The 17,828-nt window shown below is 40.3% G+C and overlaps 1 long non-coding RNA gene across 6 annotated transcripts in view; it reads right to left on the bottom strand.

The window, feature by feature from the left end:
* The window catches only part of LOC139123281 (uncharacterized), a 417,909-nt gene that overhangs the window by 161,941 nt on the left and 238,140 nt on the right, over positions 1-17,828 (bottom strand). For all 6 annotated transcript variants that reach the window (XR_011549635.1, XR_011549629.1, XR_011549631.1 and 3 more), the window contains one exon: positions 13,068-13,254. This is a non-coding gene — a long non-coding RNA (uncharacterized lncRNA). The remainder of the gene's footprint in view (positions 1-13,067; positions 13,255-17,828) is intronic.

The following is a 17,828-nucleotide window of genomic DNA, read 5'->3' as shown; positions in this document are numbered from 1 at the left end:
TGTGTGTTACAGAAGGTACTGAAACCTACTGAAATACTAAATCAATTGGAACTATTTTATGATTGTAAGATGAACAGTAAAAGTCACAGAATATGCCCTATAAGGGAATGTTTACTCAAAGCATTTATTAATTATTAATTTTTCTAGTGAAAATATCAAAACTGTAATTAGTATAAAACAAATTGTAGTATTTAAAGCCATCTGCTTTTAAAAAATTGTAAATTTATCCTTTTTGACAATTTTTTAAGGATATTCATCTCATTAATACACATTCTTGAAAATGTCAAGATTAAAGGTCAAAACTTGATGATTGCTGTATTGTTTAGAGGACCTGGATGCATTTGAAGGTTTTGGATCATATCTGATTGGTCCTTTACTATTTCAAACAATGTTAGGGGTCATATCTAAGTGGTCCCTCAAAGTGCCTCTCTAGGCCAGTCCTTAAAAATGTTCAGGGGTCATATATAAGTGGTCTCTTAAAAAGATTAAGGGACACATCAGGGTGGTCCCCGAAAGTTTCAAGGACTCATCAGGGTGGTCCCTGAAAGTTTCAAGGACTCATCCGGGTGGTCCCTAAAAGTTTCAAGGTCACATCAGAGTGGTCTATAAAAGATCCAGGGACATATCAGGGTGGTCCCTGAATGTTTCAAGGACTCATCTTGCAATGGCGGTCTTTGAAAGTTTCAAGGTCACATTAGGATAGTCCTTGAAAGATTCAGGGACACCTCAGGTTGATCCCAGAAAGTTTCAAGGACTCATAGTTTTAGTCATGTTCATGCTACGATCATAGTTGCTGACATCATTGTCGTGATCGGGAACAGCCCTGTCACTCCACAAAGGACCGTGGTAACAGACATCAAATTCATTGGCATCATATCCAGTATTCCGCTGCTTTCCATGTAGTCCTGTCATTAAATAATTGGGGTAATGGACGTCCTACATTCAGAATCGGTAACCTTTCTCGACGAAGGAATTAGTGCAGTGGACAAAATTCATTCGAACATCGCGCTGTTTAAACACTCGACTTAAAACAATGCAGAGTCTCACAACAATGTAACCAATGACCTTTACTATGTTAATTAACAAGGACCATATTAGTTGGTGTACGATTTGGTGCCTCGTTTAACGAGAAACGTATAATTGACTACATCTCCCAATTAAACATTAAGACTGTAACATACAACCACAGTATTTTAAACGTTGGGAAAAATGTACAGCATAAAAGAACAACATGTACCTTACTCGGGACCTTACACAGTCGCGTGATGCGCCCTAGGTGTCCCTGTAGATTAAAATGGAATATGCCATCATTAAATGATTGTTTGCGAATTGTTACTGTTCAGACCAGCGTCTCGTCGGCTAACGACAGCATACTTTAACGAGCGAGTATGTAACATGCCATTCATCGTCAAGACTGCTCGTCCAAATCTACTGAAGGTTCAGCCACTGCCCAGTTCATCATATTTATGCCAGGGAGAACATGCCTTGTAGATCTCGTCGGGTGATAAATACATCAAGACATGTTTGGGCACCAGCCGACCAGTCACACATCGGAGTGATGAGGACACCAGGTTAAGCCACTACATAATCTTAACTTCGACCATCATAAATATTGACGCTGTATATGCAGGAAGTGGGACCAATCTTTCCAGTGATTTCTCTGCCTGTCAGCTTTACAAAGTAATGCTTGTGAATGCACAAGCTGACGAGCGAAGGTCACATCAGGATAGTCCTTGAAAGATTCAGGGTCTCATCTGGTTGGTCCCTGAAAGTTTCAAGGTCACACTAGGATAGTCCTTGAAAGATTCAGGGTCACATCTGGGTGGTCCCTACAAGTTTCAAAGACTCATCAGGGTGGTCCCTGAAAGTTTTAAGGTCAAGTCAGTGTGGTCTCCAAAAGATTTAGAGTCTCCTCGGAGTTGGCCCTGAAAGCTGCAAAGACATCTATGTACAGTCCCTAAAAATTCCAGACAAAAACTGTTGGTTCCTGCCGTTAATATTTTAAGGTTTCAACAGACAGATAATATTGATTACATTTCTTTGCATCTACCAAAATAATTCATTTAAAATAGAAGGGCTGAAATAGTACAGTGATTTTTTTAAACTTTCCAGCATTAATTAGCACACTCATAAGATAAGGGTAGTTAATCAATTTGACAGGTCTCATTTCCTTGTATATGAAATAAATAAATGTACAAGACATTTTCTTAACATAACCAAATTATTTGAAATAGAGATCACCAAAAAACATACACTACAGCAGAACTGATTCGGGTAGAGGTAGAAGGCCATTTTCTCATTGGAAAATTTAAATTGTATCATGCATCGTTTGGTGAGAATAGCAAATGCCTGCAAATCAACCTTGGAAAGGAATTTGTATTATGACTTAAACCTAAACAAAATTGACAAATCAGTTACATTAATGGGTTCTCCTTCCTGAGAGTGCCAAAAGCTAGACAAAAATGTAAAATTTGTTAAAATTTTAAAAATTGTTAGAGATGTATTTGATGATTGTGCAATTATCAAAATCTTATGAAATTTGCCCTCGTCTTCACACAAAAACACTGTTAAATTGGTGATTTTTAAATAGATTATAACAAAATGCTCAAGATCATATAATCACAAAATAGTTCAAATTGTGTTTACTGTAATCAATGTGTTACAAATCATACTGCAGAGAGGTAAGTATTCTTATGGCTGTATATTTTCAACATAAAATGCAGTGCATATTACTACTCAAAACTTTGTTTTAGTTGTTTATGTTTCATACAACTTACTGACTAGCTTAATAAAAACAAACTAAAAATTGCCTTCTATAAAGGGAAATTTGCAAATTTCGCTATAGCAATACAGAAATCGATGTCTAAGTAACCATGGGTTACAGTACGTTTAAATTCATTTAAAGGGAAGCAAATGCTCGAAACCCCTGTACGCGTAGGTCATCATACAACAACAAATTTCAACAACACAAATTCAAATAGCAACACTCAAAAAAGAACGATACCTCCTTCGAATACAAGCCCAGAGTATTGACCTATGTTAAAGTCCGATTTCCGAAGTACCAGAAAAATTCACACGAAACAAAAAGTCATGCATCATCATTTTCGTTGCTGTTGGACCGTGTGATTTGGTCAACCACTCCGTGTAGAGATTTTATCTCGAGGCGTCCATCATGTTTCCAAGGTATGTGAAGTTTGGTTCAAGATTGTACGATAAGAAGATAGGCGACGGCATCATACTTTTGTTTAATCATTAGGGCAGGTTTAATGAGAACAGTAGAGAACGAGATAATTCGTGGTATGATCTTGTTTAATCTTGAGAAACAATCAACGAATGGCAGGAAATACCCAGCATATACAAAAAATGAATGGAACATATCTTGAAATTGTAACCATAGACAATTTTTATTTTTTTATTTTCTTTTCTGATTGTATATATATACTGTATACAGGTACTATATGTACCTACCTAATACGAATGAGTAACCTGTTAGCGAGAGTGGGTACAGCGCCACCAGTGTCAGACTTTCACTGCTGAGAATCTCGCGATATCTGACGAGATTCATTAAAGAGTTTGACTTGCAGACAACTGCACATTTTCTGTGTCTGCCTCATTGATATTTCTTTTCAAGCTTTTGACAGCAGTGAACGTTGTGGTCGAGTAAACTGTAGATGTATACTCTCCTTTATTTTAACAGGTATGTTTGGTATAATATTTCAGTGATTTTGCCGAGTTTTGCTCAGTTGAAAGTTTGGATGAGATCGCCGCCCATGAGGAGATGCGCCATGTGTTTCATGAGCTATTTTTAGCGACTGTGCAAGTGAACTTCTGATGTGTCGATCGATGCGTCTAAAAGACTTATATATAGTTCTCAGTCATTGAAACGGGACAAGTGGCTCCGGCGATGGATGTAAACAAATCGTCTCCAGTGTTGTTAAAGTATCATAGCTCATTTCTGTTTGTTATTGAGAAAAGGCCTTGTAGTTTAGTGTAGTATAGTGAACGTCGATTCTGATCAGCTGTTCAGTTTTTCATGCATGTGTTGAAACAACACGCCAAAGTTTTCATGGCGTTGCCTTGTTGTAAGAGATCGTTGATTTTCGAGATTCATTAAAGAGTTTGACTTGCAGACAACTGCACATTTTCTGTGTCTGCCTCATTGATATTTCTTTTCAAGCTTTTGACAGCAGTGAACGTTGTGGTCGAGTAAACTGTAGATGTATACTCTCCTTTATTTTAACAGGGTTTCCCCTTACACTGGCTACATAATTTGGCGCCCAACGTGGGGCCCGTTGCAAAAGTGTTGCAGTACACAAGCATATGGTGCCCTATGAAGTTTATGTCGCAGTGTTTGACAGGTGATGTATTGAGCATTATCTCCATGGTAACTCCAGTCAACTATTAAAAAGTGAACCACAAGTTATACGCCGCTGAAGAGAAATAAGGAGGTTTGAACTGAACTGTTGCTGTGCTAGTTGAAAGTACAAGAGAAACTCTGTAAACTGTATATATTTGTTTTCTTCTACGATAAATACCTGCTCAATATCTGATTGACATACTTGTGTTTTTACAAGCAATGATGGATACCCCTCCACATACTTGTACACCCAGCGAATTTAGAGCCCTGTTGGACCATACGGTTTATATAAGGGCATTGCAGGGAGTGCTACATGTGAGGAGTTGAGTGATTTCCTGTCATCTGTTGGTACAGTCAGCCATATTGTCTGGCCAGTCGACCCAGAGTCAGTTAGTCGTAGTGACCATGCTTTCTGCCAGTTTGCTGACAAGGCCACAGCTCAAGAAGCAATTGTGAAACTTAATGGCCGACTGTTCCTGGGTAGCAAGTTGACAATTACTAGGGTGCCGGTCAGTTTGTATGATAGACTCCGATATGAGGCCACACCATCAGCATCTAACACCATACCCAAGACAATGAGCAGCAATATGACATCAAATCAGTTGTCACGCCAACCAGGTACACACCCTGTCAAAAGTTGCAGTACGAGAGTGAAGTAACCAATGCCGTTGAAGTCGACCAGGCCGAATTAAACCACATGATCGAAGTTCTGCGTTAAAGCTGGACATGAAGTAACCCCTGTCAGTCGGCAACCTGGTATAGGAGTCAAACCAAAGTACGGTAGCCCAGCGGTGTCATGTCCAGTTACAACTGACAAGTCTACGGTCATGCTACCAGCTGCATTGTTTCAACCACCAAGAATTTCAACTTTTTCTGGTGACCCAAAGAATAAAGGTGACTCAGACTTTGAGTCATGGAAATACGAAATTGAGTGTTTGCAGAGAGATGGAACACATAGCAGGGAGATGCTGGCCACAGCAGTTAGGAAGTCACTGCGCGGAGATGCAGGTAGAGTTGTGATGCACATGGGTTAGATGTAACCATTGAGGCTATCCTGGAAAAGTTGAGTGGGATATATGGTGTGGGTTGAAACTGGTGCTACTCTACTACAGCAATTTTATAACAGCAAACAGGAAGAGAAGGAGACAGTGACTGGATATGGATGTCGCCTTGAACTGGCAATTAACAAGGCCAAGGAGAGAGGTGGTATAGCAGCAGTGGCGGTGGATGAAGCTCTCAGAACTGTATTTTGGAAGGGTTTGCGTGATGAACGAGTGAAAAATATTGCCAGACATCGCTATGATAAGGCAACATCGTTTGATGAGTTGCTCCGCATCGCCCGCCTAGCAGAACAAGAAGTGAAGGAAACATTTGCGTATGCCAAACCTGCACGTGCTGGTATCTCCAATCAGACCATTGTCCTGAAAAGGCAAATGCTGTGAAGGAGGACTCAGTAGTAAAGGAAATTCAGCAGCACATGCAGTCTTTGTCAGCCAGACTTGACAGGATGGAGGGTAATGGTACGAGTTCAGACGCTAACCCTCAAGACATGCCCTTACAGCAGGGTCGTGGTAGAGGTAGGCAAAGAGAAAGAAATCTGCCTGAACAAAATGCTGGCACAAGAAGGAGAGGTAGAAGTCCAGAAGGTACTGGCCGCATCCGGGGACCTGTAATTTGTTACAGATGTGGTCAGGAGGGACACATAGCCAGAGGTTGCCGAAATCCCAAGATGGTGGACAACGCCCCTTCTGTTCCGGAGCAATCTGGTCAGTTAAACTCCCAGCTGCCTCCACCGGCGGGCGGGTGGTAGGCAGAACCAATGGGCAAGCCCAAGCAAACGTCATCGTTCACCGTCAATCAGTACTCAACCGCATTGTGGGTGATCCTAATGAAGAAAATGCATTCATTAATGGGGTGTGCTGCCGCAGTTTAATTGACACTGGTTCTCAGGTAACGACGGTCGGTGAATCATTCTACAAGAACAATTTGTCGTCATGCAAGATACATCCCATTGAAGAGCTGTTAACCATAACTGGAGCACAAGGTCAGGTGGTGGAATTCCTGGGATACATAGAGGCTGAGATCTCTTTTCCAAGAGATGTCTTTGGTACTGATGAGACTTACAGTGTGCTGGTGCTGGTTGTATTGGATACAGCTTACAACCAAGAAGTACCATTGTGTGTTGGCACCAACCTCATTAACTTGTACAGGAAGAGTTCCAGGTTGTGCAAACAAAAGCCTTCATCTGTCCAAAGTTTGAGGATATCAGCTGCTGTCCAGGATGCTTACAATCACCTTACCTTGATGCCAGGGACCATTTCTGTGGTGAAGATGGTAATCTTGGTGTGGTGAGAGCCCAGCTGCGGCGCCCAGTTAGAGTTGAACCTAACAGCGTTATCAACATTATGGGTAAAACTAAATCGGGCCCTCAGGGAGACGAATACATTGTTACTGTCGAACCCAGAGGGACGAGACAGTTTCCAGGTGGTCTTGTTGTCAACCCATCAGCCCTAACTATGAAGTGTACCGGAAAGAAATGTAGGGTACCTGTGCAATTGCAGAACTTTTCTAACAAGACAGTAACTGTGAGGCCAGGGGATGTGATTGGTGAAGTTCATGCTGTTACGTGGGCCGGATCACCTTCACAATACCAGCTTGGGATTCAGCAACAGATGACGGCCGCCAGACAGGATAGTAATTGTAGTGATCACCTGGGTGCTAATGTATCACTTGGCAGCAATATAGACTTACACCACTTGAGTGCTACTCAATATCAGCTGGCCCAAGAGCTACTAGCGAGGAAGTCTGATGTATTCTCAAAACATGACAATGATCTTGGTTATTGTACGGCTGTACAACATGAGATACCACTCACTGATACCCACCCTATTCGTGAAAGACATCGCCGCATACCCCCTGCCATGTATGATGAAGTGAGGTCCCTCCTCCAGGGTATGTTGGCAAGTGGGGCCATACGCGAGTCAAGTAGCCCATGGGCAGCCCCGATTGTGCTTGTCAAGAAGAAAGATGGGTCAATTCGCCTATGTGTTGATTACAGAAGGTTGAACGCCAGGACCGTCAAGGACTCCTATGCCATGCCAAGAATAGAGGAGAGTATGGATGCCTTGAAAGGAGCCAAGTGGTTTTCAACAATCGATTTGAAGAGCGGCTATTGGCAGATTGGAATGGCGGACAAAGATAGACCAAAGACGGCCTTTACCACACCCTTTGGATTCTACGAGTGCAACCGTATGCCATTCGGGTTGACCAATGCTCCAAGCACGTTTCAGAGGCTCATGGAAAAGTGTATGGGAGACTATAATCTAAAGATATGCCTTGTGTATCTGGACGATATAATCATATTCTCATCCACTTTTGAAGAACACCTTCAGCGGCTTGAGGCAGTCTTTGATCGTCTCCAAGAGTATGGGCTGAAGGTAAAGGCATCCAAATGCCAACTTTTCAAGAGTCAAGTCAAGTACCTTGGGCACTGTGGTTTCAGGAGATGGCGTAGAGACTGATCCCGACAAGGTTCAAGCCCTGAAAACATGGCCTGTTCCGAGGAGTGTCCACGAGGTCAAGTCTTTCTTAGGTTTGCCGGCTACTATCGTAGGTTCGTCCCAGGTTTTTGAAAGATAGTGAAGCCATTGAATGATTTGACAGCTGGACTCCCAGGCAAGCGCAAGGACCGAAGAAGAACCAAACACCCATCACCACCTGAGAATGTGTGGACAGACCAATGCCAGACTGCTTTCAATGACATCATTCACAGGTTATCAAACCCACCTGTACTTGCTTATGCTGACTATGGCATCCCATTTGAACTCCACACAGATGCGAGCCTAATGGTCTAGGTGCTGCTCTATATCAAGAACAAGATGGCAGGAAGAGAGTTGTTGCATATGCGAGTAGGGGTTTGTCTCCGAGTGAAAGAAACTACCCAGCTCATAAGCTTGAGTTTCTAGCCTTAAAGTGGGCAGTAACTGACAAGTTCCACGATTACCTGTATGGGAACTCATTCAAGGTAGTTACTGACAACAACCCTTTAACCTATGTAACAACCAGTGCAAAGTTAGATGCCACTGGTCATCGATGGCTTGCCGCACTTTCAACGTATAACTTCAGTCTTGCTTACCGACCAGGAACAAGAAATGCTGATGCTGATGGCCTATCTCGCCGACCTCACACTCCTAGCCCAGAGACCGACTCTGACTCACTTCAGGATACCCTCAGTCGCTATGAGACAGGAGGGAGTGAAGTGCCATGTGAATCGGTAGAGGCTGTGTGTCAGTCTTATATGACTGCAAGGATTCCCTTGGTAGAGATGGTTGGTTGTTCAAATACAGCAGTACCAGAGACCATAGATTGTCCCCCAACACTGCCAGGGAGTGAATCTTTACCCACACTGACTAGGGATGAGTGGGTGGCTGCACAGCAAAGGGACCCCGCCATTCAACGCATCGTCATCCTCAAGGAGAGTGGAAAACTTCCAACCAGAACAAAAAGGAAGACTGAGAGTTCAGAGGTTCAGCGCTATCTCAATGAATGGCAGAGACTCAGTTTCAAGAGCGGTGTTTTGTACAGGAGTCGTATTACAGGTGATGGCAACAAGGTGCATCAACTAGTACTCCCTAGACAGTACAGAGCCATGGTCCTCAGAGGTCTGCATGATGATGTTGGACACCTTGGTAAGGACAGAACACTAGACTTGGTGAGATCTCGCTTCTTCTGGCCTTACATGGCACATGACGTTGAGACTAAGATCAAGTCATGTGAGAGATGTGTGAGAAGGAAGATGCCCCCAGGCGCAAGATCAGTTGCTCCATTGGTGAACATCCAGACCAGTCAGCCAAGGAATTAGTATGCATGGACTATCTGACCCTAGAAGAATCCAAGGGAGGTATATCTAACATTCTGGTGATCACCGATCACTTCACACGCTATGCAGTTGCAATCCCGACACAGAACCAGACCGCACAGACTACAGCTCGGCATCTTTTCAACAGCTTCATGGTGCATTATGGGTTTCCAGCCCGGTTACATTCAGACCAGGGAAGAAACTTTGAGTCTGAGGTCATTCGACAACTTTGCCAAATAACAGGAGTCCAGAAGTCAAGAACAACCCCATACCCACCCATGGGTAATGGACAGACAGAGCGTTTTAACCGTACATTGCTTGACATGCTTGGCACCTTGGAGGAGCACCAGAAGAAGGACTGGAAATCATATGTCGGTCCACTTGTGCATGCATACAACTGTACTACCAACTGATTCCACTGGTTATGCCCCCTATTATCTCATGTTCGGACGCCATCCCAGATTACCTATCGACGTGTACCTTGGATTGGAACCTGAGGCGATTGCCAAATACATATGGTGCCAAATACATATGGTGAATATGCTCAGGACCTCAGAGACCGACTGGATTGTGCATATACGATTGCATCAAAGGCAGCTGCTAAGAAGTCCTCATACAACAAGAAGAGGTATGACAGTAGGGCAAGGGGAGCTGTGTTGGAGCATGGTGACCGGGTTTTGGTGAAGAATGTTAGCATACGAGGGAAACACAAGATTGCTGACCGATGGGAGAGAGATGTATATGTAGTGGTTTGAAGACCAATCCTGACCTCCCTGTGTATACAGTCCGGCCGGAGTCTGGGGTTGGAAAGAGAGAACTCTCCATCGCAACCTACTGTTGCCATGCTTCTCATTGCCCTGCCCATCTGAGAATCAAAGAGCAAAACCCAAAGAGACTGTTGATTATATGAGATCAACAAGCAAGGCAGAAGAATCACAGGATCATTGTACAGTTTCGTCAGACTCTGATGGTGACCAGGATGTTCATTTCGTCCCAGTCTATCATGCACCACAGGAGAGGGTACTCGAACCTGAAGAGGCATCAGACCTAGATACTGTGCCCCGAGAGGAGAAACAGGCCATGGTTGGGAAAAAGCCCACATCAGTGGTTAGTGGTGTCAGTCCACCAGGGACTACTTCAGATACACTTCCGATTGAGAATCCCTCACTACCAGATGTACAATGTGTTGTTGAGAACGAAGTGAGCGGAAGTTTGGAGCCATCAAATGACCCAAGTCTACAGGAGGATGCTGAACCACACAAGGAGTTTGAAATTCAGGAGGAAGTACACTTCGAACCCATGCAAGAAGTAGAAGGGGGAAGTAGAAGGGAACCCTTAAGGAGATCAAAGCGGACAATACGACCACCAGATCGCCTGAATCTTACTCAGGTTTGCAGTAAGCCAGAGTGGATGGTCAAAGCAGATTACCTCACATCTGTGAAGTTTAATGCCCAAGGTGACTCTGCAGAACGTCTTTGTGCCGCGTTGATTGACATTGTATCGAACGGTTAATCCCTGACTGAATTTTCTTGTGAATATCGGGACGATATTCCAGAAAGCAGGGAGTGTGTAACCATAGACAATTTTTATTTTTTTTTTATTTCTTTTCTGATTGTATATATATACTGTATACAGGTACTATATGTACCTACCTAATACGAATGAGTAACCTGTTAGCGAGAGTGGGTACAGCGCCACCAGTGTCAGACTTTCACTGCTGAGAATCTCGCGATATCTGACGAGATTCATTAAAGAGTTTGACTTGCAGACAACTGCACATTTTCTGTGTCTGCCTCATTGATATTTCTTTTCAAGCTTTTGACAGCAGTGAACGTTGTGGTCGAGTAAACTGTAGATGTATACTCTCCTTTATTTTAACAGGTATGTTTGGTATAATATTTCAGTGATTTTGCCGAGTTTTGCTCAGTTGAAAGTTTGGATGACATTGCCGCCCATGAGGAGATGCGCCATGTGTTTCATGAGCTATTTTTAGCGACTGTGCAAGTGAACTTCTGATGTGTTGATCGATGCGTCTAAAAGACTTATATATAGTTCTCAGTCATTGAAACGGGACAAGTGGCTCCGGCGATAGATGTAAACAAATCGTCTCCAGTGTTGTTAAAGTATCATAGCTCATTTCTGTTTGTTATTGAGAAAAGGCCTTGTAGTTTAGTGTAGTATAGTGAACGTCGATTCTGATCAGCTGTTCAGTTTTTATGCATGTGTTGAAACAGTACGCCAAAGTTTTCATGGCGTTGCCTTGTTGTAAGAGATCGTTGATTTTCGAGATTCATTAAAGAGTTTGACTTGCAGACAACTGCACATTTTCTGTGTCTGCCTCATTGATATTTCTTTTCAAGCTTCTGACAGCAGTGAACGTTGTGGTCGAGTAAACTGTAGATACTCTCCTTTATTTTAACAGGGTTTCCCTTACACTGGCTACAAAATCATGAATCGTACATATCATAAACAGAAAGTAAAGTAACGACATTTCTGCAACGTCCATCTTTCAGTACCGCGCATCTGTAGATATATTTGTGGTTCGAAGACAACGTCAAATAAAACGCCTTTTTTATTGTTTAGGCACAGGCGTTACTTCTCTGCTATTTATTATTCTATTGGTTTGTATAAGTCTTCAAAGTTATTTGTATATTTTATATGTCTTTATCATTTTTTTGCTTTTGACTATTTTGATCGGCTTTATGTTAATTACGATTTTAACGAAGGTATAACATGCTAACGAATGGAACTGTCCATGGAATTTGACATACTGTTATATTTATAAAATATTTTGTTAAACTTCTTTGACTCAAGCACAATTGTAATTCATAGCAAACTTTGAAAAAAATGTTTCTTTTCGTGGGAAAAAGTGCACAAACTTGTTAGTGATCCTAATAAAAAGAACACATTGGCATATCGTCAGAGAAAACTTCATTGTCAATATAAAGACAACTCGTACATTAGATACAATGAAAGAAAGTGACTTTTCGAATTGGTGTTCTGTTCTTTCCACAGCGAGACATATCTACAAAGATGGTAATTTATTGTTTAATCTGTGTAGAAAAGGTTTAGATATTGTTGTACAATTTAGTGGTTTAACTTTAGGTGGTACGTGTTTGTCTTTTCCTTGTGGGGCGACATGCTGAGATGAGACATGTGAAAATTGAACCTCATATATTGTATAATTATGTTCTTTATACATTGATTCCTTGCTTCACTCTCATCAGCGCTGGTGTGCGTAGTTGTTCCGCCTGCGATGAGACCTGCATGTTCGACGACACAAGGCGTTTAGTTCCATTAAATCACATTTGAAGATTAAAACTATAGCGAATCAAGTTTCCTTTGTGATTTCAATATGGAATCTTTGTAAAGTTTGATCAACATGTTAAACATTACAGAAATAAGTGGGATTTACCTACTAAAGATATCGATAGCGTTTATTTTTTGTTTATAACGATTTACATAGGAATTTCAGGGACGTTGTAAACAAGATCTTGTCGCTTGTTAATATGGCGATTGTAATTTATAATCATACAGTGATGTCAATATTTTTTACAGAGTTTTGGAGATTGCCTATTAACAAAGATGTCTAAAGGTCGCTCAATATTACAGAGACCATAAAAACATTCTTGTGTTCACTAATCAAAGGATTAAGTTAAACATGAAATGACATGAAATGACATGATTATATCCACTTCCTATTCAAGTGGTGAATAGTACCCAAAGGATATTCTTTCGTCAAGTTTTCCTGGCAGTTTTCTGATTGACCTTTCCCTGAATATCAATTGATGTCATGGTGCAAGGTAAAAATGGGAATTCGCCGCTCATTTTACCATAATAATGTTTACTCACCACCGACTAACAAGTCTTCAAAATCCGGTCGTGTGTCTGAAATTATTGATGACGAATTCTGTTGTCCCTTTCACGGACGCTGGGACCATGATCTTTTCACCTATGTCATTTGAGTAAGATTTACGTTGAAGGTCACTCACCAATACGTCAGCAGAAGTAGGTGAATAGTCTGTACAGTTTATTGGACCTGTAAAATAATGTTTTGACAATGATATCTCGTGATAATGAATGTTGTTCTCTAGCATTACAGTTTTCCGCCGAATCACAATGGAAAAGTGTATAGTGCTTTTGTGACAAATCTTACTAATCTGAGAAAGTTTAAAATTAATTCTAAAGTTTATTCTCTTGTCGCAATAATCATGTGGCACTCAAAATCACTATTTATGATGTTGATTGAGGCTAAATGTGTGAAAAGAGTAACCAATATGAGATTGCACATTTTTGTTGATGCTACTTCTTGTTTTACTTGAACAATAATAAACTATTGTAAAAAAATAATGAGAACAACTATTTCATCTTTACTCTTTTAAGGACGTGTATTTGTAACAAAGCAGTCGTTGAAATTGACAAGATCATTTGTGTCCCGTGTTGTAAGTAAGATGGACTGCTTTGAAAGCGCATACTGACAAAGTCTTAATTGAGTCGCTACATAGCCATATAAGAGGGTCCGTGATTTACGGCGGCCAAGTTCATATCTTTTTCCAGACCAACGATTCGCTATTTGACGCTGTTTTGTATAGTAAACCATCATAATGCATTCACTTTCTAAAATGTCGATTGAATCTCTAGTTTGGGAGCTAGCCATTAACTTTTGATACATTGTAATGTTACATTTTCCTTTTGGTGTAGTCTTGCACTATATCCTGGTACATTGCTACATTGTAACCATCTCGACTCAACATCGAAAGAGAGCGTAACCATTCGAGCCCGTCGTGGTGTAATCAACGCAGGGTGGGGGTTTGGGACTTTCCCGCCACAGATTCTGGACACACGACCGTAATTGGTTGACAGATAATAATAATTGTTTATCGCAAAAGAGCTTGAAATATTGGCGAAAACACACAAAATAAAAACAATAAGTGAAAACGTGTAGGAAGTTGTTACAGTTAGATGCAATGTGTTCCCTCCAATATCCAAGTTCAATTATCAATCCAGAAAAGGGGTAAGAAAATTAAATGGTGGGTGGGGGGGGGGTCGGGGGTGTAAATGAATCGGGGGGGGGGGAGAGAAAAGCGCTATTTATCTGCATCATTCATTCATTATCAATAATTAATATAAGTATTATATAGAAATACTGACGCAAATAATAATAGGTTCAATTTCCGTGAAAATTTCCATAAAGGTATTTTGGGTCGAAAAGACCAAATATGATATCGATTTAACTGCCCATGTTTCCACGGTAACCATTTAAGGGGTTGAAATTTCAGTTTTTCTAATATCCAGTGAAAAGTTACTTTTGATTGATATGACAATTATCTAGCGGGGGAGTTCGGGTCAGACAACACAAAAACCTGACTTATTTTAATTTTTTGAGTTGCCTGTGTAACTATTCTGGGATTGAAAACGTTACTTTTTTCCCTAATTCCTATTCAAGAACTATTGATTGATGTAAACATTGATAATAAGGGTTTTTCTGGTTAGCACACCAAAAGAATACACTCATTTAATGTGAGATGTTTCCATGGCAACCATTCAGGAGTAAACATTACCAGTTTTTCAAAGATTCCATATAAATCCAGGAATCAACAGAATGTGTTATATCAAAGGGATATTTTGGGTTACGACCAAATATCCAGTGTAAAAATCCAGTAATCAACAGAAATATTATACCAATGGGTTATTTCGGGTTAGAAAGACAAAATATGATATCCATTTTTACTGCCCTGTGTTTCCATAGTAACCTATTTGCGTTTTTCAAATTTTCAATTTTTTTCCTAAGTCCATTAAAAGTAATCCCAGTTACTATGCAAATGCTCTCCTAAGTGTATTTATAACAGCATGAACTCCATGTTTTTGTTTTATGTTGCCATAGTGACCATTTCGGTAACCACAGTTTTTTTATTTAAAACCATAGACCTTCGAGAGGGTCTATGTTAAATTCACTTTTTTTTTTTTATTTTATGGATTTCTAAGTAACAACTTTTAACATTTGTTCTATAATAATAATAATAATTGTAATTTATTTACCTTCATTCTAGAAAGAATAATAAAGATAATGTATATTGGGGCCATTTTGGTCAAAATCATGTTTTACGTTAATTTTAGTGTGTTCGAATTAATTTTACATAGACCAGAAATAATTTTACAAGCATTTTTAATTGTGTTTCATGCAGTCATCCACTAACTTATTATGCATTTATCGAATTAAGTTTATGTCTTCAAATTGATTTTATGTCCTGAAATTCATTCTACTAGTACCGAACCCAATCCTCTTTATCACCCAATGTACCATTATATTTATCACAAGCAGTAATAGTAGCGCACATTTTTTTTGGTTTTATTAAAACATAATTCACTGGTACTTATTATTTTATGGATTTATAATTAATGACGTATAATAATGTTCATTTTATAATAATTTATTTTGATTACTTTGCCTCATTCAAGGAAGAATAACTAAAGACAAATTATATATTTCTGATTGTTTAACTAAAATAAAATTATGGCCATGTAGTGATGCATTATTTTTGTGTGACCTGGCGTGACCCCATAAACTCTATGATTCTGATGATTAGCTAGATCTCCCCTTTCCATGGTAGCAATGGCAAAATTTGAACATTATCCCGGTTTACCTTTAAACATTTTTTAAACCAAGCAGGCCAATACAAGGGGGAATATTACAAGTTAAATGTTTTATGTTTAATATTGCCCAGGGCTCGAATTAACTTTTTCCCTGGTAGTCCACTTGGGCAACCATATTCTAAAGTTGGTAGCCCGGTGACACTGGCTGGTAGCTAGCCCATGCATATTTTAGATCAGGGGTATCTTTTTCGTTAACCAAACAAGAAAGGGCTATTTTACAAGGTTCTGCCATGAAGTGAATATTCTAGTCTTTTGATGTGTATACTTGCACACCTTGAATGCCCAAGGAAAGAGGTGTAATGGACGACAGTGGGACTCAAAAGTTTGTGACCTATAAACAACCCGTTTCACTCTCACAGTTGTATGCAAATTTTAAAAGTCGCCATGACAACATTACAACAATATGGCCTTTTCAGCACTGAGACATACTGTAGCAGGGCTAAAAATAGACCATGTCCCTTCTGTTTGGAGGAGGCATAATTTCCGTGTCATTTAGATTGATACATTATTATCTCTACAAAGCAGGGTTTAAAAAACTTGCAAGGCGTTTTAACAACACTGATTAGTCTAGACAATCCAGACATATCAAATTACTTACATCATATTTACCCTGGTGAGTTGGAAATACAACAGAGGGTAGGTACTCTGCTTCATATCTTGATCTGTTCCTACAAGTGGGTACTAATGGGCTACACACTAAGCTGTATGAAAAAGGGATTATTTCGATTTTGAAATAATAAATTATCACCACTTGTCAATAATATTCCGTCTGCACCTGCTTATGGTGTGTATATGTCTCAACTTCTCAGGTATTGTAGGGCTTGTGATTCCTACACTGATTTTCAACTGAGACACAGCTCATTGGCATCAAAATTACTGAGACAACGATAAACAACAAAAAGACTCGTTAGGACTTTCAAAAAGTTCTACGGTCGATATGACGACATTGTGGCCAAATATGACACCTCGGTCACTCAAATGATTAACGACAGCATTCCCGGCTTTGACTTATTACAGTGATTCATATCCTGTGTCTTTTCATACAATATTTAGACAATTTTGGGACCAATCCTGACGGGTGTAGCATGCTAGCAGGGTACGCTTACCCATTCCGGACACCTGGTACCACCACTAACTATCAGTGGTTCAGGATGGTCCTACTTAAATTTGTAAATCACAAATGTCCCATAGACCTGGTAATGTATTACCTTGAATGGAAATGATTATTGGACCAGTTTAATGTCATATTATCAAAATGCAACGAGAATGCGCTTTTATTGTCCATCATTTCCTGTGCCTGTCATTCAATTATGTCAGTTCAGATATGGAATCTTTGTTGCAAAGTTCCACCGCACGGTCGGTCGTCTCCAGAACAAAGTCATACTATGGCAAATTTCTATGCCCAGCTGGGTTTGACTGCATTTATCTAGCTCGTCCCAAAGTGACGTACGCATCTTTCAACCTTTCAGCTTGGTGAAAAACGCATTTATTGATTCGCCAAAGGCCTGTGGACTCGCTTATTTTTGCACAAGTGCTACATGGACATAGGAAAAAGTTGTTGAATACTCACTGTTTCAGTGAATCCACCATGATGAGAGTTCTCAAATCAAAAAATGTTGCCGAGCTCGAATACAAATGTCTTCAACATCATTGTTATACAAGAGTAAGCAATCCTAAGTCTGTCACCCTGATTTTTTCAAAGTTTGGAGAAGGCCGACATTTCAATCTGAATGATTGAACGACGTGAAACGCAAGTTTCCATCGCATATTATCTGGCAATATGTACAGTAGAAATACTATGTACCGTCGCTCCAGGTACGTATAAGCTTATACTCCAAAAAATGGCCACAGGCGGCATGAACTTTCTGAAAGGATTTCCTAAAAGTCCTACCGTTACCTTAGGGACTCACTTGTAATGTCCTGAAAAGTATTCTCAGCAGTAATTCCAGTTTCTGTCAA

The sequence above is a fragment of the Ptychodera flava genome, chromosome 2 (assembly GCF_041260155.1).
Source record: "Ptychodera flava strain L36383 chromosome 2, AS_Pfla_20210202, whole genome shotgun sequence".
NCBI classification, from domain to species: domain Eukaryota; kingdom Metazoa; phylum Hemichordata; class Enteropneusta; family Ptychoderidae; genus Ptychodera; species Ptychodera flava.
This window is presented reverse-complemented; position numbering and strand designations above follow the sequence as displayed.